The sequence below is a fragment of the Vicugna pacos genome, chromosome 15 (assembly GCF_048564905.1).
Source record: "Vicugna pacos chromosome 15, VicPac4, whole genome shotgun sequence".
NCBI classification, from domain to species: domain Eukaryota; kingdom Metazoa; phylum Chordata; class Mammalia; order Artiodactyla; family Camelidae; genus Vicugna; species Vicugna pacos.
In genome coordinates this window covers 11,947,816-11,969,068 of record NC_133001.1, presented here as the reverse complement: position 1 = coordinate 11,969,068, position 21,253 = coordinate 11,947,816, and positions in this window count along the sequence as shown.

The following is a 21,253-nucleotide window of genomic DNA, read 5'->3' as shown; positions in this document are numbered from 1 at the left end:
AACAGGAGCTTCTTCGCTGAATCTGACAAAATTACAAGTCCTGTGGAGGACAGAAACTGACCACAGAAGGTTGACATTATTTCTGCCCATTAAGAAAGACAGGAAAGCATTAGAGTTTTCTCCTAGAATAAAGATACAGACAAATCCTCCCCATTAGAACCCCTAGACAATGGCATGGACAAGATTCCCCAAAATATATATTTTCTTTGAAAATTGTTGTTGCTGTTATAAGATTATCTGGGTGTGCTGAAATATCGTAGCATCTTTGTTTAATGCAGCTGACTTAAACTCCCTTCAGTGCCCCAGCCCATTTCTTCTAATTTTAACAGTTCAGCCTCCTGTGACAGCTGTTTCTTCCCTCACTCGTCCCCCTCCCTAGTTGGTGTGGGGGTGCAGCATCCCATGGTGGACCTCCACCTGGCCCTTGGGCCGTTATCTGCTGCAGGGTCTCGTTTGGTGCTTGGTGGGTGCTGGCTGATTCCAACATGGTTCATATTCAATGTTCTAAGGGTACCCAGCCTCCCATGCTGGCAAGCCAGCTGGGTGCCTGGCACTCTGTCTCAGCCTTCTTTAGTAGACTCAGACTAGCCCCTGCCTCCCTCTGTCCTTCTCTCCACAGTCCCTGAGAACCAGAAGGTTTCTCTTTATTTCCCCTCTCAGTCAGGCCATGGGGATTTCCTTCTGCTCTAGCTCTACATCCTTCCAAGGGTGATATTTGCCTTCTTCCTTTCTCTATGCTTATGAGAACAGAGTAGCTGTTGAGGATAGGAAATAGTTTACGTGGGGGAAAAATGAAAGCTTCATCAATTCCATTGCTCCAATCACTCTGTTACCTTCCTTGGAGTTTTACTTGAGGCTCGAATGAGACTGAAGCTGCCTGGATATCATAAGAAGGTACTGGAAGAAGCTTCAAGATTAAGGCCATTCTATTCTTGAGTCTTTATTCTGATTGAGTTATTTTATGTTGAGGCTTTGGCTGTTCCACCAGACTGAAGATTGTCTTTATTGTTTAGCCCTGGCAAATGTGTTTATACGACATACTTGACGATGTTGAAGATGTTTTACAAGCTTGTCCATTTGAATCATTTTATTCAGTTGCTCTGCACTGTTGTCCCGTCCCTGTCTAGTGCCCTTGCTTATCTCCAGGGTTGTGACCTACCACACCTTCTCCTTTTAGCTGGAACAGTCTTCATTCCAAAAGATTTTTGTGCCCCATGATGAAATAATGGATCAAAGTCTCCTCCATCCATTGCAGCTAAAGTCTTTTAGTAAAAGGTTAATGGGAAATGTTATAACGGACAGGTCAGGCTGATACTACCTGGGTAGCGCCGACTGGTCAACTAGAGATGATGTGATTACGGATATGATGTCATGCGAAAGACACGGCAATGCCTGTGAATTCCTTTTGACCACAAATTTGAATCATAATCTAATCTGACGTCTGGTTCTCACTAGTGCACAGAAAATACAGGTAATAGAATAAACAGTTAGATGACACCATGAAGAAGCAATCAACCAAATCTATTCCTCAGAATTAACAACAAAACAAAACAAAACTGGTTACTCAAAACAACTTATGGTTACCAAGGGGAAATGGGGTGGGAAGGGATAAATTGGGGGTTCGAGATCTGCAGATACTTTTTTACATATATAACAGATAAACAGCAAGTTCATATTATATAGCACAGGGAACTATATTCAATATCTTGCAGTAACTTATGGCAAAAAAGCATATGAAAACGAATATATGTATGTTCATGTGTGACTGAAGCATTCTGCTGTACACCAGAAATTGACCCAACATCGTAACTGACTATACCTCAGTTGAAAAATATATAAATATATATACAAAAAAAAAAACAACAAACAGAAGAATCACCCGTGAAAAAAAAAGCAGGGGAGGGGAGCTATTACAGAATAAAAGAAAATTAAGATAAATAACAATGAAATGCGATCATGGTGTAGGTTCCACAGGGTTCTGCCTAAAGGGAACATTTCAGATTACAGTGGCCATAAATCTCTATGCCTCCCCAAGCAAAGTTTCTCAGCACATTTTCTCCCCCAGGAGACATGTCTTATCCAGTTCTGTTTAGAATTCTGCGGCTGCTTCTCTTCTCCTGATCTCTCCTAGCTAAAACTCTGATTGTCACTGGATGATGGCTTAATCTGTGTTATTAAAACAGCTTCTTGTGACCAATGAAATAAGAATGGACAACAGCATAATTCAGTGCCTCAAACTTGGAGAAACTGCTAGAGAACTTGCCTGATGACAGTTTCACGAAAACCCCAAAATGCCTCAAAGCGTTTTCAAACCTTTACAACCAGATTAGAACTTTAGGGACTGTCATACAGAGCAGCCACCCCCACATCCCAACTCATTCCAGCTCCCACATCCAGAAGCCTAGCTGTGGGTCGGCATGGAAACTCGTCTTGTCGTCTAAGCTTCTGCCCAAGATGGTCCACGACAGAGATCGGTAATTAGCCACTGGGCTTTGAGTGGCAGGATTTTGACTTTCTGTGTATGGATTTGATCATTCCCTACCAAACCCAAGAAACTAGAAATGAGAGTGGTATTTCACAAGAATTATACTCTGAACGTGACTGCACTCAGCCCACAATGTGTGCTGTTTTCTGAGACAGAAGTCTATCAGCCAAGAGTCTAATGCACAGCTTAAAATGATTGATTCAAGACTAAATCAGCAACACTAATTTCTTGCAATGCTAGTTACATATGGTTACATTAATATTCCCTTTTCAGAAATCCAGCTGAGAACCATTATTTAATGAAAGGCTTACAAATTGCATTCTATTTAATAGCTTTCACTGCAGATTCCTTTGTAAAAATGTGGAAAACGTGTAAGTGACCACGTAAATTCTATGCTGTATTTGCAGCGTGCTGGGAAATTTTATTTATGTGTCCATGAAATATATATGTATGTGTGTATGCATATAATACATAGATAGGTATAAATTAAACACACATCTATACATATATACAATGTGACATGGATACATACCATATTATATGCTACATATAATAATACATAGTAATATGTAATATATAATATAATACACATACACAATATTTATATATAACATGTATGAATATCAAGGCTTAAGTCTCGTCTGTAATTTCTAAATTCACAAATTCAAGCCAGCGCTTATGACAGTACATTAGAATTTGAGTTTTCATATCAGACTGCCTTAGGTTTGAATACTGGCTATACCATTATTTAAATGTATGTCCTTAACCAATTTTACTCTCTAATATTTATTTTATTCTCTTAAAATAACAACAATAATATCTACTCCCCAAAGTGTTGTTATACAGATGAGAAAAATTTAAACAAAGCATTTAACACAGTATATCATGTGCATTAGCTCTCTTTCTAATATAAAACCAACAATAGGAGAAAACATAGTTTATTCTAAAATAAACTACAGGATCTATAGTTACTGAAGAGTTGAGCTTAAGTAGGAATATGAAACAAAAATCTATGGGTAGTTCAGAGGCAGACTGTAAAAGAAGACAAGTTCGTGGAGGAATTCATATTTAAGTAGTAATATGTTGGAGTTTTTCTTTCAGGCTAAGATAAACCATCTAATTCTTATGCAATATTTGTATATGTTATAATATCGTATCACGTAGGATTCATATATATATGTAAAATCTATTTTATTTTTTTCCTACTTTGTTAACTAACTTTGGTAGTCTTAGTTATGAAATAACAAGCTTTCAGGTAGAACATTGTGATCTGAATGACTCAGACTGATTGACAGAAAAAAAAATAAATAAAAAGGGATTTATTCAGAGCCTCACCCACCCGAATCTGTTCAACTTGGCTTTTCTCTCATTAGGAAGAAGACACAAGGAATTTTGAACCAGTAGAATCACAAACTTAACTACTCGGGGGTAAACATTTTTCAAAGTAGTCACAAAAATGAATAGCCAAGGACCAAGCCAGTAACTCCCTCTGGAGGCAAAGCCCTCATGCACTCAGTCCAGGAAGTAATCACCAATTTCTCCGTAAGATCTCCAAAGGGAGCCACAGTCAGAGAAATTCCAAGGAGTGGGAGCCTTATTAATATGAAATTGTGGTTCTCGTGACACCTGGCTATTCCATTAATTATTTTTACTCAGAGCAGATTTTTTTTTAAGGAAGAAGGCGGCTGACTAATTTTTCATTGAATTAATTTTTGTTTTGTCTACGTATTCTTAATATAGACGTATCTATCACCTCCATCTATGCCATACAAAATATATAATATAGACAGATAATGTTTTTAATGTCACTTAATAATATAAATAGCAATCATATTTATTTTATACAATAGAATGCTTCCTCATAGGTTGTATCCTCACAATGGGCTACATATTGTTGACCTCATTTTAAACTTGAAGATAAATGAGGCTGAGAGGTCAGGGGACTAAATCCAGGTTTTTACAATTCATAAGTAGAAGCTCCAGAGACGTGTCCACCCCCAAAACTTCCTCTCTGCAGAATTGCCTGGGTGTTTTGAGCCGGCCGTCTTCCTACGTTAGGTATCTTTAAATCACATGCGAGTTTTTCTTACTTTAAAAAGGAAAAAAAAAAAGCGGTTTACAATATTCTAAATCAGGGGGAAGAATGATGTCCCACAGAAAGACCCCAGCTGATTCTCACCCATGCTCAATGGTCTTGAAATGAGCTGAATCCAGAGGAAGCTTCCAGCAATTGAAAGAAGTAGTGCGCTCTCCATTTAAACCAAGGACTTCAGTGTCCATCTCTGCTGTCAGAAGTTTGAAGAATATCCACATTTTCCATGTGCTTCATCAATAGCTGCTTCAATATTTCTAAACCATCTGTCACTGGAGTGCCTAGGTAATTAGGCAGAGGTGCTCAGGCACTGTGTTATTTGAACATCATTTACATGGAGCAAAGGCAGCTTGTAACATTTGTCATTATTTTGATGGATTTCTTATCACTTAAATAACTAAAAGGAAAAATTACCATTTCCTCTAAATTCATCTGTAGTTACTTTCACAAATAATTTTTGGCCACAGTCATCACACTGAACATTGGCTACGTGTCAGCTAAACCCTTGGAGATTATTTTAGAGTAATTGATGGTACCAGTTGATTTCCCAGAGGCTGCTCTGAGAACTTTATTCTTCTTTCCAAGTATTTCTTTTGCATGTTGGAAATCACTTCCAAATACACTTATTCTACTGGCTCTCGTTTTCTAAGAAACTAGCTGACATTGCATTACCTTTGATTGCACGATCTCTCACATAAATCAAGAAAGATTCTTAGATGATCTTAAACCATTGTGGTTAAGTTTGGGGTGGGGGCCCTGGCTTTTTGTATAGCCACTAGGTAAGGAAATATGTAGGACAGTTTGGGGATGTTTAATCTAGGGTGGGGGTTGGAAAATTATAGATCTATATCACCATGCCCATTCATTTACATATTGCCTGTGGTCAGTTTCACCCTATATGGGGAGTCAAGTAGTTGTGGCTCATAAAGCCTAAATATTTACTAACTGGCTCTTTAAGAGGAAGTTTGCAGACTCCTAATCTAGAAGGAACTTTGGTTCCTGGCAATAGCTTAAAAAAATTAAAAATAAACAAGTTTGACTTGGATGATCTTCTTTCAGCCAGCAATATGATATTTCCTCTCATCTCAGGACTCATGATTGATGGTCACAGTGATGTCATGAAAGACTGCAAAGCCTTGAAGTACCGTCTGAATCCGTAAAGATTAAAACTCACTCACTGTGGGTCTCTGTGGTCTAGATCCATAGTCTCCAAATTGTTAGGGAGCTTCAGAATCATCTTTCACAAAAAAGCAGAAACCTTCTCCACTCTCTGCTTTATACGTGGTGTTTCTAATTACAGACCCCGTGAAAGGGGGCAGAAGACTTTACATGATGCCTATACTATTTTGTGGCAGCTCTGACTCTTACTCCTACAAAATTAATTTTCTTCCCCTACACTGAGTTACTATCTATTTCCTTGCCACTCAGTGGCCCTGTTCTAATATTTGATCTGGTTGTAAATGATATCTGTAAGATGTTATTAACCAGAAAACTGGTTAAACAGAGCACGCCACCCTTCTCCTCTGCTTTATCGTAGTAAAGTAGGTCTATGGTAACAGGCACAGGATTTGAATTCAGAGAGACCTGGGTTCAACTTCTAGTCTCACCACTTAAAAATGGTGTGGCCACAAGGCAAGTTACTTTAACTTCTCAGAGCAACCATGTCCGCATTTGCAGTTAGGAAAACAGGAGGATTTGGAAGGAGATCTACAGAGGGTCCAGCACGGGGCCTGACTCAAAAGGAGCTCTCAATAGCAGTAGCAGGTAACATTCCGTGGACAAGCATCAAGTGCCGGAGCATTCTGAAGTCCCAGACATAAGCTAGAGTCGCACCGGGAGCATCTTAGGAACTAAAGATCATCCCATAGTTAAGACTTCCTTTAAAAAGGCTAACATTACCTCATGGATGTCATCAATATTCTAGGGCCAGGATTCATCTATCTCGTTCTCTCCGTGCTACTAGGCAGAGATAGAGGCTTACTGTTTGCTTTTAGCCCATGAAGATCCCCAAAGAGTAAGTGATGCAAATATTACACATTCTAAATGTATTCAAATGGATATCTGAAGAAGTGTATTCACCTTTGTGATTCAAGAAGAAAAAAAAAAATACACGATGCAGATGAAGGAAATTGCTAACTCAGAAAGGGCCAAATAAGGAGAGTGCTTGTCTCACTTATTTGGAATTTTGGCATCTTGTGAGAGCCAGCCATGTCTGTAGTATCTGATTCTAAGACGGCAATTCTCTCCTACTGGTTCTTCTGTTTAATGCAACATATTAAATCTCTTGTTGAGAAACTCATTCTGTATCTGCTCGATGGAAAACACGAGGGCTTGCATTCTGAGCTACATATGCTCAGGTCCGAGTTTCCAAGGAAACGAGGGGCTGCTCATCTATTTGCAAAGATGAACTGACAGATCACTTTCAGCCCATTACAGTCCTTGATTCCGAGTCACATTCCAGGGTAGAGTCGAAAAAATGTCACTGTCTTGTCATTTCTACCTAGCAAACCCTGATGCTGTAGAGCTGCAGCTGGGCAGGCATTAGCTGACTTATCTCACCATTGTTTTCCTCTGAACTGTTAGTGAAATACTGTCAGTGACAGCCAGCTCCACACTGCGCATGTGTGTGAACTGTCTTCGCTTATTTCTATCGGTAAAGCTGGAAGAGGGTCATGTGTATTTCAGTGTGCCCAGCCACCCTGTATGAGGGAGCACTGTGGTCCTCTCAGCTCCCAACTGTGGCTACTAGCTCACAGGTCCAGCCACTGGATCAAACAAAGAGCAATAAGACACCCTGCCTCCAAAAATTCCTTGTCATTAAAATCCTAGTGGTTGATGAATTTCTTGAATATGAGACTTCCTGACCATTCTTTAGCATTTACTGATCAAAGTACTTTAGATGCGTTACTTTGTTTATTAATCACAACAAACCCTGAGATGGATACGAGTATTGCCTTCCTTTAGAAAGTGACACACAGAGAGGTTAAGTAACTTTCTCCAAGGTCATATAGTTCTAATAAAGCTGGGATTTAAACTCAGATTTGTCATCTCAAATTTGTACCCTTAACACTTGAGCCATCTTCTAAAAGACAAGCCATTCTGTTTTTCTCTGTTTCGAATGAGAATGCACATTGATTTGTTCCTTCATTCATTTACTCAGCAAATATGAACCAGGCGCCTGTGGGGGGAATAGCAGACAAGAGAGACAAAGTCCTTCATGGAGTTCCCATTGTGGGAGAAGACAGACAAGAAACAAGTAGGCAGACACAAACAAGCCAGAGAAGACCGTAATAGAATGGCCACACAGGAAACCCACACTGTGGTTTGAGAAGGTGAAATGGAAAAGACCGTGGGACATTCAAGGTCCAGAAAAGTGACAAGATAAAGCAGAGGCAGAGGAAGGTCAGATCATCCTGGATCACAGAGAGCAAAGTGGACTTTATTTTGGGTGACTTGATGGTACGTCATTGAAGAGTTTTAATCTTATTTGTGGTAGAACTGTCCTAAGGACCACATAGGTAGGCAGGAAATACATGGGGTGTATCAGAGAGAGAGAAGTGCGTACAACTCCCAGCCCGTTATATTTTTCGACAATGTTCTTCAATTACATACATTTAACATATTCCGATGGTCTTAAAAAACTGAAATTAGCTCGCCTGTCATTTACCTACCTATTTGTTTATTTGTTTGTTTGTGATTAAGGCGGAAGGACGCTAAGTAAGAAAGTAAGCTAATGTGCAGGAATGGAACTGCACAAAAGACAGGAAAAAAAATAAGAAGGACCTGTCGAACAGGCACCAGCTCAAAGCGAGTGTCCACGAGAGGACCAAGCTATGACCCTTCACCTGTCATCGCACTCGGACCCCCTCCAAGGAAGCTGAGCCACCTTATGGAACATCCCTCGTGCCCAGACTCCTGTGGAATTGGGTCTTGCTTGGTCTCACGTCTGTCTGTCTGTGGCTGGCACACTATCTTGCTTATGGTGAGATCATAATGATATTTGCAGAAGGAGGGGAGTAAGGAAGAAAGGAAGGAGAGAGGGCAGGGAAAAGAGAGGAAGGGAAGAAAGGAGGAAGAGAAGATGGAAGCTGCACTATTGGTCCGCCGCTGACACTTTCACCTCTTGGTTTTGCGTCTTCTTGGCTGTTTCTTTATTCTCAGCTTCCCCAACCCATCTTCCTGGGATTCAAAAAAAAAAAAAAAAACCCATCCAACATGACACTTCCGAAAGATTAATATTTTCATTTCAACATTTCTGAAAGTATTTCAATGAAATTGCTTTCAAATGGTTTATTTTATATTAGATCATTGAGAGATAGATTAATGTCATAAACCTAGGTACTAGCAAGCAATATTTTTGTCTACTATGTGCACATTCTGTATATTTCATAACCTCTGATAACTTGAAGTCACTAATTTAAGTCAAATTAGGGAAAGGGCAGTATAATAATTGCTATATTTCCGCTCCTTCTTGATAACAAATGAGGCTTTTTTTCCCCCTCCACCAGTATATAATAGCGTGCTTTTTCTTTGGCTAAGATATAATAGCACTGCTCTACATGAACAAAAATATTTTTACTGGCTATGTTATTACTGAGAAATGCATTGGGAAAATGTAAAAATATTTCACCTTTATGTTGAAGAAAATAAACACAGTGGATTAAATAAAATTTTCACAGCTCCTGACACATGCCATCTGTAACGCTTGGTGAACGTCAAAGAGGCTTTGCTTCTTCTGAGAATCGTCAACTGAAGCTGGAGGGGACCTTGAGTATTTATAAATCTACCCCTCCAACCCAACTCAGCACATTGGAGAAATGAGACCTAGAGATGCTGAAGGACGATCCGACAGGACTTCCAGGACCGGAAGCCTGGTTACCTGAGGTCCAGCCCGGTAGGGATCCCACCCCAAAATTCTGCCTCCCAGATGCTTCCTTGCACAGTGTTGAAAATCAGCATTAGGAGCAAGGAGCTGGACTCTGGAATCAGGCCAACTGGACTTCCGGTCCTGACTCGGACTCTGACTACCACTGTGAGCCTGGACAACATACTCTAACCTACACAAGCCTGAGCTTTTCCCATAAAAAGGAGAGTGAATAGTGTCAACTGCAAATGTGTTCAAATACCAACAAAATATTTAAAGTACCGGCACATCGTAAGTGCTACTTCATAAATGTCGTCTATTACACTAATTATGTTAGCATTGTTATTTATTATTGTTATCCAAATATGCAACACACGAAACTCAATTTTGCTGATAATTTTTGAATACATTTATTTCTTAAAATAGGGATTCTAAGTTCTTATATATACACAAACTCTGCTCAGAAAACTTCTAAGTTAGTGGTTTGACTCTAATGATCCAAATATTAAATATGCTTTTTGACAATTTTGCAAATTCAAATAATTTAAAAAGATGTTACCAAGGCAATACACTGTAGAGGATGGACAAGAGTTGACCCTTGCTTTCAGAGACCTTAGAATCCAGTAGGGGAGAAAGACATGAAAAGCAATGAAGCTTGTAACAGACAGAATGTGGTATGTAAGCTACAAGAGAAGTGACAAAGAGGGGCTTTGGGAACAGGGCCAGAGGAAGGAATTCAGGCTGAGAAAAGCAAGAAATCCTTCATAGAAGAAATGGTATTTGGTATGAGCCCTGAAAGGATATGAAAATGAAAGGAAATGATGTGGACAAGGACCCACGCTGCAGCCCCACTGTGTTCCAGGCATCTCTAAGCTGTGTGTCCCAGGATTATTTAAAAGCCAATGTTCCTCAGACACATGGGGGATACTGGCAAATGCTGAAGTGTGGCCGAGTCAGTGTGCATCGGGGTGGTGGAAGGATGGAGGTGAGTGAAAGATGAGGCTGGAAAGGGCGTCATGGTGAGACATGTGTACTCTGGAATTGCCAGACCACATGTATCCCAGATCCCCTCCTTCTGGGCCATGTGGGCTTGCTAAACTACTTAGCCTCTCTGTGCTTCAGTTTCCTCATTTATAACATGGGAGTAAAAGTAGTGCCTACCTCACAGAGTGGTTGTGAGAATTAAATGAGTTACTACTATAAAGCACCTAGACAGGTATCTGGGACATAAATAGAGTTCAGTCATTGTTGCCTATAACATCACTGTCATCATCTCCATCATCATCACCCTTGGGGCTATTTAGGTACCACTTGCGAGCCTGAAGATCTACCGAGAAACAGCCATCCAAAGATGCCTATTGGTCACAGCACTACTTTACGAAGAGAATTTGATGGTCTGTATATACTTCATGATTTGACATCAAAAATGTACATGACTCTTAATCGTTCCTAGAAAAATGGGGAATCCAGGTTACAGAAAAGAAGGATCAATTTGCCTGGTAAATTAAAGATCTATGTTTCAGTCTAGTACAAATTTTATTTGCATTTTTAGTTTTTTAACTATATAAGCAGTAGGTAAATTGCATTTTGGTTGTAAAAACACAACCAGTACAGGAGTCAAAAAAAGTTTTTAAAAGTTAAAGTTCCTCCTCCATCTGCTGTCTCCCAGCTTCCAGGATCACCCCTATCTCATTTGTTGTTAAGAATTTAGACTGATGGTCCAAGATGATTTTGATACGTTTATGATTACAAATACATATGACTTTTAAGCTTTTTAGAACTGTACTTTTTTTTTCAATTTTTCTTTCATTTATCAACATGTTTAAAAATCTTTACATATAGTACAACAGACCTATTTTATCTCTTTTAACAATTTCATAATATTCCATACATTGCTATTCCTTCTCTTACTTCATTAATCATTCTATTCATAAACATTAAGGTTATTTCCCATTTTTTTTCTTTTCGATACAAGGCTACAGTGGGCTCTTCTACATATATTTTTATGCAAATTATCAGATATCTCTGTAGGACAGATACAAGAGGAATCTCTGAGTCAAAGAATATATACTTAAATTCTGATAGATTCTGACATACCATCTCTAAAAAGTTGACATCACTTTACATAAACATCAAAAATGAATGACAGTTCTTTAATAACTCAGATTTTAAAAGTAAGACTCAGGTTCAAATTCTAGACTAATGATGTAATTGATTTATTACCCAGATCGATGTTCTTAAGCTTTTTGCAGTCACACATTCCTTTGAGAATCTGATAAAAGCTATGGATTCTCTCCAAAGACAAACATGGATACAAATATACTGGCCTTTATATTTCAGTGGACGTTTTTCATAGTCCCCAGAAGCTCAACCCCAAATTAAGAAACTCTACTCTGGATAAACCAAAAGTTACCCATTTGTGGGTCTGATGACAGAGCACTAGGACCCAGCCTTGACTTTATTTGTGTACCGAGATGAGGGCCTTTCTTTAGATCTTCTTGCTTTTCTACCTAAAATAGGTGGCATGAGATTAGGGAGAGCAGTTTTCCCTTTACTGCACCTCCATCTGGCAGTGAAAAAATCTGCTTTCAAGTCCATCTTACTCAAGTCCTTTTGCTTTTCATCCTTCAGGGAGCATATGTGTCTGAGTGTGTGTGGGCGTGTGTGTCTGCTCGCACACCTGCCCTCACGCAGAATCTTTGCAGCATGTCAACATGGAACCAGGTTGACTGGGTTCAAACTGTTGACTCTGACACTAACTAACTGTGTGACCTCAGGAAAGTCATCTAACCAGATAGGCCACCACTTTTGATGACTGGAATGTTCTATAATCTGTGCTGTCCAGTACAGTAGTCCGTAGCCACATGTGACTATTGGTCACTTCAATAGTTAAGAATAAGTAAAGAATAAAATTTTTAATTGCTGTATTTTGATTAATTTAAACTGAAGTCACCACACATGGTTCGTGGCTACTATATTAGACAGTGCAAATCTAGCGCCTTCATTCTCTTGTCTGCCAAATAGGAATAATACTGCTTACCTTGTAGGGGACTGTGAGAAATAAATAAGTTAAATACGTATAAAGTGCTTAGGGTATTGAACAGTAAAGAGTTTGAACATTCTTTCATTCCTGTCCAAAAGAATTAAGAGATGGAAGAAGCAAAAACCAACTGTAAAAAATGGACATATATTTACATACAACCAGGAACCTGTGCCTTGGGTTCAAATTCATGCAGTAAGTGAGAAAATCCTGCAAGAAAGGGGGAAAAAAATAAGTACTCAGGGCAGCACCTGGTGCATAGCAAGTGTTACATAAGTAGGTGCAAAGATTATTATTGAGTGCTAATTATGTGTATAAAGTGTTGTGTTAAGGTTATTGGGAGAAAAACAGATGTGATATGTGCCATCCACCCTCAAGAACCTTAAAATGTCACCAAAGAGATAATGCATTTAGATGTATGATATGTAGATATAATACATATATATCATATAAACTTTGCCCTGAGATTTCTTCCCATATCGTCTCTCCTCATTGCCCCGACCAGAGAATACAAAACCCTTCCTTGCAACCCTGTCTTCAGTCATCCTTCAAGCTTTTTTCAAGCCCTTGCTCTGTTCTTTCACCTCCTCCCTCAAGGACAGACTCTTTTTTTTTAATCTTTTATTATTCCTGCTGTTGTTCTGTTGTTTTGCTTATCAAAGTAATAAGTACTCATTCTAGAACATTCTTTACTGAAAATGCTAAAAAACGCAGGAAAAAAAAATACCAACTCCAGCATCAATTACATCTGCAGTCTGATCTTTTCACAATTTACAGGATTCTCTTTGCATTTCTGATGCATTTTTTTCCTGAAATGCTGAGACCAGGACTGTGCCTTGTACAATATGCCCAGGACAGAACCTTATATCTCACAGAAGTTCAGTGGGCGTTCTTTCAATGAGTAAAGACACGGGCAGAAGGCTGCTGAGAATTTCATATGCCACAACTTACTTTAAAATGATGGCAAAAAAATAAAAACAAAAACTATAACAATTCCACTCTAAATACTTTACCGTGTATCACTGTGGGAACTCGGTACCTATAACAAACACTATTACTTCCTCCCTACTGCCCTGACTTATGCTAAAACTCTGGTAAGTAAATACACAAAAATAGGTACAAGGACCCCCACACCCTTTCACTCATGGCAACTATCAAGCCAGTGTCTAAGCGATTTCTAAGAAACCTGGGTATTAGCAAACACCCTCTCTGTGGTTAGTTCTGCACGGCTCTATTGAGTTTGACTGTTGATGGCTATTAAAAATCACTAGGTAATTCCAACCAAAATGAGGAAGTTCATTTACAGCTATGGTTCCTCCCAGCACTAAACTCAAACCCAAGATCGTGAGAGCTTCTTTCAGGTCAAACACGCTGGGAAATTAGGTCCTACATTCTTGGTCACAAATTCAAGGTTACAAGTTTGGTTCTACCCATAGGGTTTAGCAATCCCATAAAATTGCGATAGATTTGGAAGCCTTTTGCCCTGTCAGAGCTTCCAATCAGCAGACTTTCTGAACATCAAAGATATTTGTGACAACTCTCAAGAGGGCAACAAATCAACAAAGTGAAATCTTCCTTTTGTGATGTTCATTGGGTAATATAGTTAAAACATGGAATTACATATAATTAAAAGAGAGTCATTTAGTTCATTAGAAAGGTACACCAGATTGTCACAGCAAATGTTAAATACAGCAAATCCAATAAACTGGTGAATTTTTATTTAATTATCTTTTTGCCGTGAGCTTCATTCTCTGTAAGTTTAAAAAATTGTTTGAATAGTTCTTGAATAGATAGATGAGTAGAACTTATATTTCTAATTAGAACAAAAGAGTTAATTATCAGGAAGTTCCTGATTTTAGTGCACTACACCAGTATTCTAGTGGATTATGTATATTACAAGTTTTATATGTAAAATTGTAGGCTATATTTGATATATTAAATTGGACTTGTCCCAATTTGCAACAATCGACCACTATTTTTTGTTTCTACTATTTTCATCCCTGAGTTTTTTTGTAATTTTCTTCTACTGCTTTGAAACTTTTGAACCAACAAACAATTCCCTATTTCTCCATGTGCAACCCTTTATCACAGTCTTCTAATTGATTCTTAAGGCTTCCAAGTGACCGAATCCCACCTTCCTTTCCAACCTGATTTTTCCATTGTTCCCAGCATGCACCTTGCCACAGTCAAGGCGTTCTTGTCCATCCTTCCAGACCCTTTAGCACACAGGAGCTTCCTCTGGTCTTAACTCCCATTTCCCTCACACAGTTAACTAATTTTCATAGGCTTTCATTTTCTTGTTTTGTTTGTGTTGCTTTTTTTGAGATGTAAGTCACATATCACACAATTCACTCTTTAAGGTGTGCAGTTTTGTGCCTTTTATTCTGTTCACGAAGTTGGGTAACCATCACCATTATCTAATTGCAGAACATTTTCATCATTCCAAAAAGCAACTCCATACCTCTTGGCGCTCACCCCCAATCCTCCCTGCTTCTAGCAATAAAACCCACTCAACCACTTTCTGCCTCTAGGGATTTGCCTACTCGGGACATTTCATATGAATGGAATGGTCGCCTTCGGTGTCTGACTTCTTTTACTTAGAAGAATGTTTTCAAGGTTCATCTCTGTTATAACGTGAATCAGTACTTCATTCCTTTTTATGGTTGAGTATTAGTCCGTTAGCTTGCTTTCCTAAGGTCTCTCCCCTTCTTCGGAAAGAAAGATTAATATGAAGAATTCATTTTCATACCAAGTTTTATAAAGTGACATCAAAAATTATTCTGAGATGTTGAGATGTTTTATTGCTTTGTTTTGCTTTCTTAAAGAGGGTGGGTTTTTGGATTTGTCGGTTTTTTTTTTTTTTTCAAAATGGCATTTGTCAAGTCCCCAAATGATGGATGGCAGATAAATTTTCACCAGTTTACAAGATGTAGAGGCTAAGGGTGAGACACACAAAATGATTCCAGCAGGAATAGGACACTGGAGGGGAAATCTGCAAAATGACTGGCAGACCCTAAACCTATGACCCCTGTAGGCACATGCTTTACAGCGAACTCAACAAGACTACGTCCCTCGAGGGCAGGGCCCACATCTAAGTCATTCCGTGTCCCTGTGAGTTAGCACAGCTCCCGGTACACAGTCAGAATCCATGCATGTTTGGGAAACCGAACCAAACCTCTATTTTTCACATTTAGTATGTTGACACAAATTAAAGGTCCCCTGAGTGAAAAGCTCAAGTCACAGTAAAAAAAAAAAAAAAGAAAGAAAATGTCCTTGATCAAAAGAAATTACAATCCAATGGTACAGAAAAGAACAACACAGAACACATCACATTGCTAGATAAATGTATTGGCTTTCCTAATAACAATAAAAAACGGTGGAAGATTCCGTCATAGATTTTAAGGCACTGGTGCATACAGTTTCTCCTCTAGGTTCTCAAGAAACAATAAAGAAGGTCTGATATGATTGAATCCATGGGACACATTAATTCCAGAGCTAGGATAAGAATTTGCATGCTTTTCTTCTTTCTATGTCCTTGCTTCTTTTATGATGGCTGATTCTTGTTTGACTACTGCAAGTTCTGCTCATTTAAAATAGTCAAGACTTAAACTTTATCCATATGAACAAATGCTCCCTAATTGTGCCTGTGTTCCCAATTTAAATGATTATTCTATTCTTTGACACAAACGTTTAGATCTAGGAGTGGCAGGGTATTTAAGATAAATCGCAAGAATGTTTTCAGACTATATTCTCAATGACATACCAGACTCTTTGCTCTGAAAACCCTCCTTTCTCCATCAAATTAAGTCATCTCCCATCCACCTGTGATCACAAATCCTTTCCAGACTAAGGAATAGACCCTCTTCTCTTGCATTTGAACTCTGGACCCTAATCAGTAATAATAAATCATCACATCCATCATCCCTTGTTCTCCTTGCCTTCAAATTGCTATTTTGATAATATCAGTCTTGGATAATTTTTGATATAACTGGAAGATGCTCACCTACATTGACTCCAAGATGTAGCACATCAGGGCAGTTACAAACATGGATTCAGGAGCCAGGCCAGCTGAGTCTGAATCCCAATGCCAGCACTCACTAGCTATGTAACTGGTCGAGTTTCTTGACCTCTCAGCCTCAGCTTCGTCACCTGTAAAATGAAGATGACAGTAGTACCGATCTTGCAGAGGTATGGTGAGGAAAAAACAAGTTACTCTATGCAGAGGGCTTAAAATAATACCTGGCCTAGGATAAACTCATTCTGCATTTTTGTTGGTGGTGGTAATTCTGTATTTACTTGCCAGTCATATTTGGTGGACCTCATCCAATTTTTGAGATCGATCAGAAATAAGTTCATCTTCATGACCTGCCCCAAGACCCACATGTAAGTTTAAGTTTTCACTAAGAAAATGAGATATTCAAAATTTCATACAAGGATTGAAACCCGAATATACAACTTTTGATCGTCAGTATAACCATTCACAACATCTTTAATTTCCCATTTCCTCTTCAGGTCCACACACTTATCACATATATTTTAAGACTGAATTTTAAGTTCTTTACAACGTAATCGTCAGGGATGACAATTGGAGATGTGTGCCAAGCATCCTTCCACAATTATCTTCTCTTTTTAACATTAGTCTTCTTTCCTTTCTGTTCCTGGCAAGACCTCACATGGATAGAGATTTGGGGAAATGAATCAAATCCATCTCTATTTGCCATTCTTTTTCATTTCTCTTAGCTGAATTTATACAGCTAAAATTTATAAAACAACAAAAATTTATATATTTTTGTGGGTAAATATCTTCTTTCTGAATTTTTCCACTTCTGCTCACTGTGTACTGGGAGCAGTGGTAACACTTCTCTTTAGATTTTTCCTTTTTCAGGATTGAGCTGAATCACATGTTTCAGGGAACAAAATAAAGCCACAGAAAATGCAGGTAGATGGGTTCTCTTATTAAAATTTTCACTCCAACCCTTTAGAGATGCTCTGTAAAATTACATATTATTTATAATAAAATCCATGATAGGCTTTCTCTGCTGGACATGTTCCTCAATCTGGTGTCAGAAAGTTTCAGCATGACTTAATTTTTGAAGTCAAAGCTTATGGGAAATACCAGCAATTTTCAGTGACCTGATAATACCAAAGAAAACAGCATAAATGCATGTCTTGGAGATAAGTGGATGCTAGTGTAGGCCTTGTAAGTTAAAAGCAACATTTTATAATCTCAGTAAGATGTAATGGGTAGTCAAAGTAATGAAGCTAACCCAGGCGTAATGATTAATCTTTGTGTGAGTCACGACCCCGGCAGCTGCATTCTAAATGAACTGCAATCTATATAATGCATTCTCGGGAAGACCAGACAACAAGCAGTCGCATTAGTCCGTAGTGCAGACGGCCAGACTGCATGTCCAAACATACTCAGCTCTGGCCTAAAAGAGCAGAGGTCTGGGTTCAGCCATATTCATAAAGGATGCCGAGATATCATGGAGGTTTACTGGCTCTAGTCTATCAAAACAGAATGTGGCATTAACCCTTAGCTGCTTCAACTAACTAGTTGTGAGCGGGGATATTTGATAAAGGCTCCATGGGAGAGGGAAGACTGAGCAGGACCTTGTAAGATGGAGGGGAGCAGAAAGGCCACTCCAGGTAAGACGTAAGACAGGAACAAAGCCATTGCGGTAGAAATAACAAGGTGTGTTTGAGGTCAAGGGACTATCCCCAACAGGTGGAAGGACAGAACTGATGTGGAGCATGATGGATGGTAAAACGGGAGGTGGGGCCCATGGGCAAAACATTTTAACAATCCTCTTTAAGAAAGGCTGGCAAAGCCTGTTGTAACCAGCCAGTGGTGCGATGATTGGCGTTACCTTTTGGACAGGACTGGCGGTGAATCCCACCATTTTGGCAGACAGCTTTTAGGAGACACAGATGAATAATCTGGAGGGTGATCCAGGAGACTTACGAGAGGTGCTATTGTTCTGGTGGCAAATAGTAAGAAGGGCCTCCTAATAATGATTGGATTGAATCTGTTTTGCAATAAAGACTCAAAGTTGGCACGTGTCATGGAATGGGCAGTAGTCAGGATGACAAGGGATGTGAAGGTCAGTCTTGGTGCTACCAATACCTGGCTACAGGACTCAATTCTCTGGGCTACAGTTACCTATAAAAAAGAAAATACTGGGGACCCATCTTTCAACAATATTTACACACGACATTTTATTGCAAGGACTTAAATGATGCAGTGCTTTTGTTGTCAGTCAGGTCCTCACTGTGGCCAGGGGCAATTACTCTAATAAACACACATGCAAATGCTCTCATTGCCTCCCTGCATTCACACACTTTGATTTTCTCAGCACGTGTGACCGCCAGAATAACGAGCAGCCTCAGAGTGAAGTCGCACAGCCTTCCCGGGAAGATGCAGGTGATGGTGGTAACCAAGAACTTTCTATGTGTTGACTCAGTCCTTCCTGGCTTGCAGAGGAAGACGCCAAGGCACAGAGAGGTTATGTCATTTGCCTAAAGCTGCAGAGCCAATTCATGACAGTGCTGGGGTTAGAAGGCAGCAGCGGGTGCCAGGGTCTACACGCTCACATCCCTCTGCATGCACTGCCTCTCCAAACAGAAGCCGGTCATTGTAACCTGATGTGAACGGCACACACGGTGGAGCCGTGTCTGGGCAAGACTGAGAGCCCAGAGGTAGGGTCTTGGATGAAGCACTCTTCGCAGGAACTGGTGGTGCTAAGAAGCTTTGGTCCCAATGAGGGCCTATGGCCACTGTGTCATTAAGTTCCTTCTAAAAGTTGTTCAAGGCCATCTCCTTGATAGAATGTGCTTTTATATGAGAGACCTGACTTTCATTTAGAACCAGACTGTCCCCAGGCCCGCTTGTCTGGACATTTTTGCCCTTCTGGCCCCTCCAGGTATTAATGGCCCACATCAACACACATATCTATCTCTTTATTTCCTGCCTTCACCCCTTCCTCAATGTCTGCTCCCACTAAGCTTGGGAAGGGAAGTAAGTACATGCAGCTGGTCCAGCTGCTAACATCACACCTGACACTTCTGGCTTCTTGCCTTCATTGAAACGCCAAGGAGGAGCTTCAAGATGGCGGAATAGAAGGACGCGGAGCTCACCCTCTCCCATGTATACATCAAAAATACGTCTCCACGTGGAATGAGTCTCACAGATGACCTACTGAACTTTGACAGAAGAGCTTGTACAATTGGAACTACAAAGAAAAGCCACGCCCTCTTGGATTTCCTGCGTGCTTCACCTTGACGACCCAAGAAATAAGAATCAAGAACAACTCATCAGGGCTCATAATGGCGACCAAAGGCCCCTCCCCGAACATTAATTCATTCTCTCTAATGTGTGCAGGACAGTCTAAATTCATTCCTGAGACACTTCAGCTGCTCCCCCAAGCTGATTGAGGTGTGTGTCCTCAGAGACTCCGGTTAAAAGCTCCAAGTACTTCTCACTCTGACCAGCGGAAAGTCCTTGAGGGTTTTATCTGCTGATCCGTCCAAGCCACTCCACACCCAGCACACCCTCCAGATGGCAAGTTGGCTGCCTTTAAGTCACTGTTAAAAGATGTTCAAATGCTTATTGCCAAGATGACACCGTTTCCTTGCAGCTCACTTTACTAAATTAAAAACATTAAACATACGAGTCTCTTGTGGTGCTTTTTTTCCCCCTCAAAAATTATTTCTCCAAGTGAAAATGTGTTTCTACATTTTCAGACCAGAACTGAGCAATCTCTTCTTTTTTTTTCACCTGCCAGTGGATCGCTCAGTGCACAGACAGCCTCTCTGAGAGCAGGAGGTCCCCAGGGTTACTAGCGTAATTCTTTTTACTCTGGGATACTCAAGCACAGAATTGCCTACAATCAATTTGCTTTCACATCCTGGCATTAAACGCACTGTATATAAAAGTATCACAAGTATTTTCAATATAATTCTAAGTAGCAGTGATTTAAAAGGCTTTTTATTGTAATGAAAAAAATTACAAGGCGTAGTAAAAGCTGCACGGCCGATTTGACTGAATCCAATCAGATATGTGTAAAATTCGCCATAACCTCAAAATGGGTAAAAATGACTTAAAAATTAAGAAGGACAATTGATAGGAGTCATTTTGATGCCTGACAGATGAAGCAATATACCTGAACAATATTTTGACCTCTGGTTTCTCAAAATAGAGGATGACTCATAATTTAACTCAGTGCTATGGAAAACCAGGATCTTTTCCAAGATGTAGCTGTAGATATAAAAATATAAGTATTGATATAACATAATCTTCTAAGTATACAGCTATTTTTAAAGGCAAAACGAAAAGACTTCCAATAAAATGTGCTTCATTAGTTATGACGAGCACCCCTGACATCTGCTATTGATGTTTGATTAAAAGGCAAGAAGCGTGATTTAGGCACCCACGGCCATTGCTATTCAAAATGATCACCGTTGCAGGGGGAGGGTGTAGCTCAAGTGGTAGAGCGCATGCTTAGCGTGCACAAAGTCCTGGGTTCAATCCCCAGCACCTCCTCTAAAATAAAATAAATAAACCTAATTACTTCCCCCAAGGGAAAAATCTACCAACATGACCACCGTTAAAATCCAGGTACACATAATACCCTTGAACCTGAACGTTAAGTATAACATAAACATAGAATTACTGTTATAACTGCCACCCAGTTTCTGACACATAGTAGGTCTTCAATAAATATTTGTTGAATGAATGAAGGAATGAATCATGAATAAACTATCCAGAGGTAG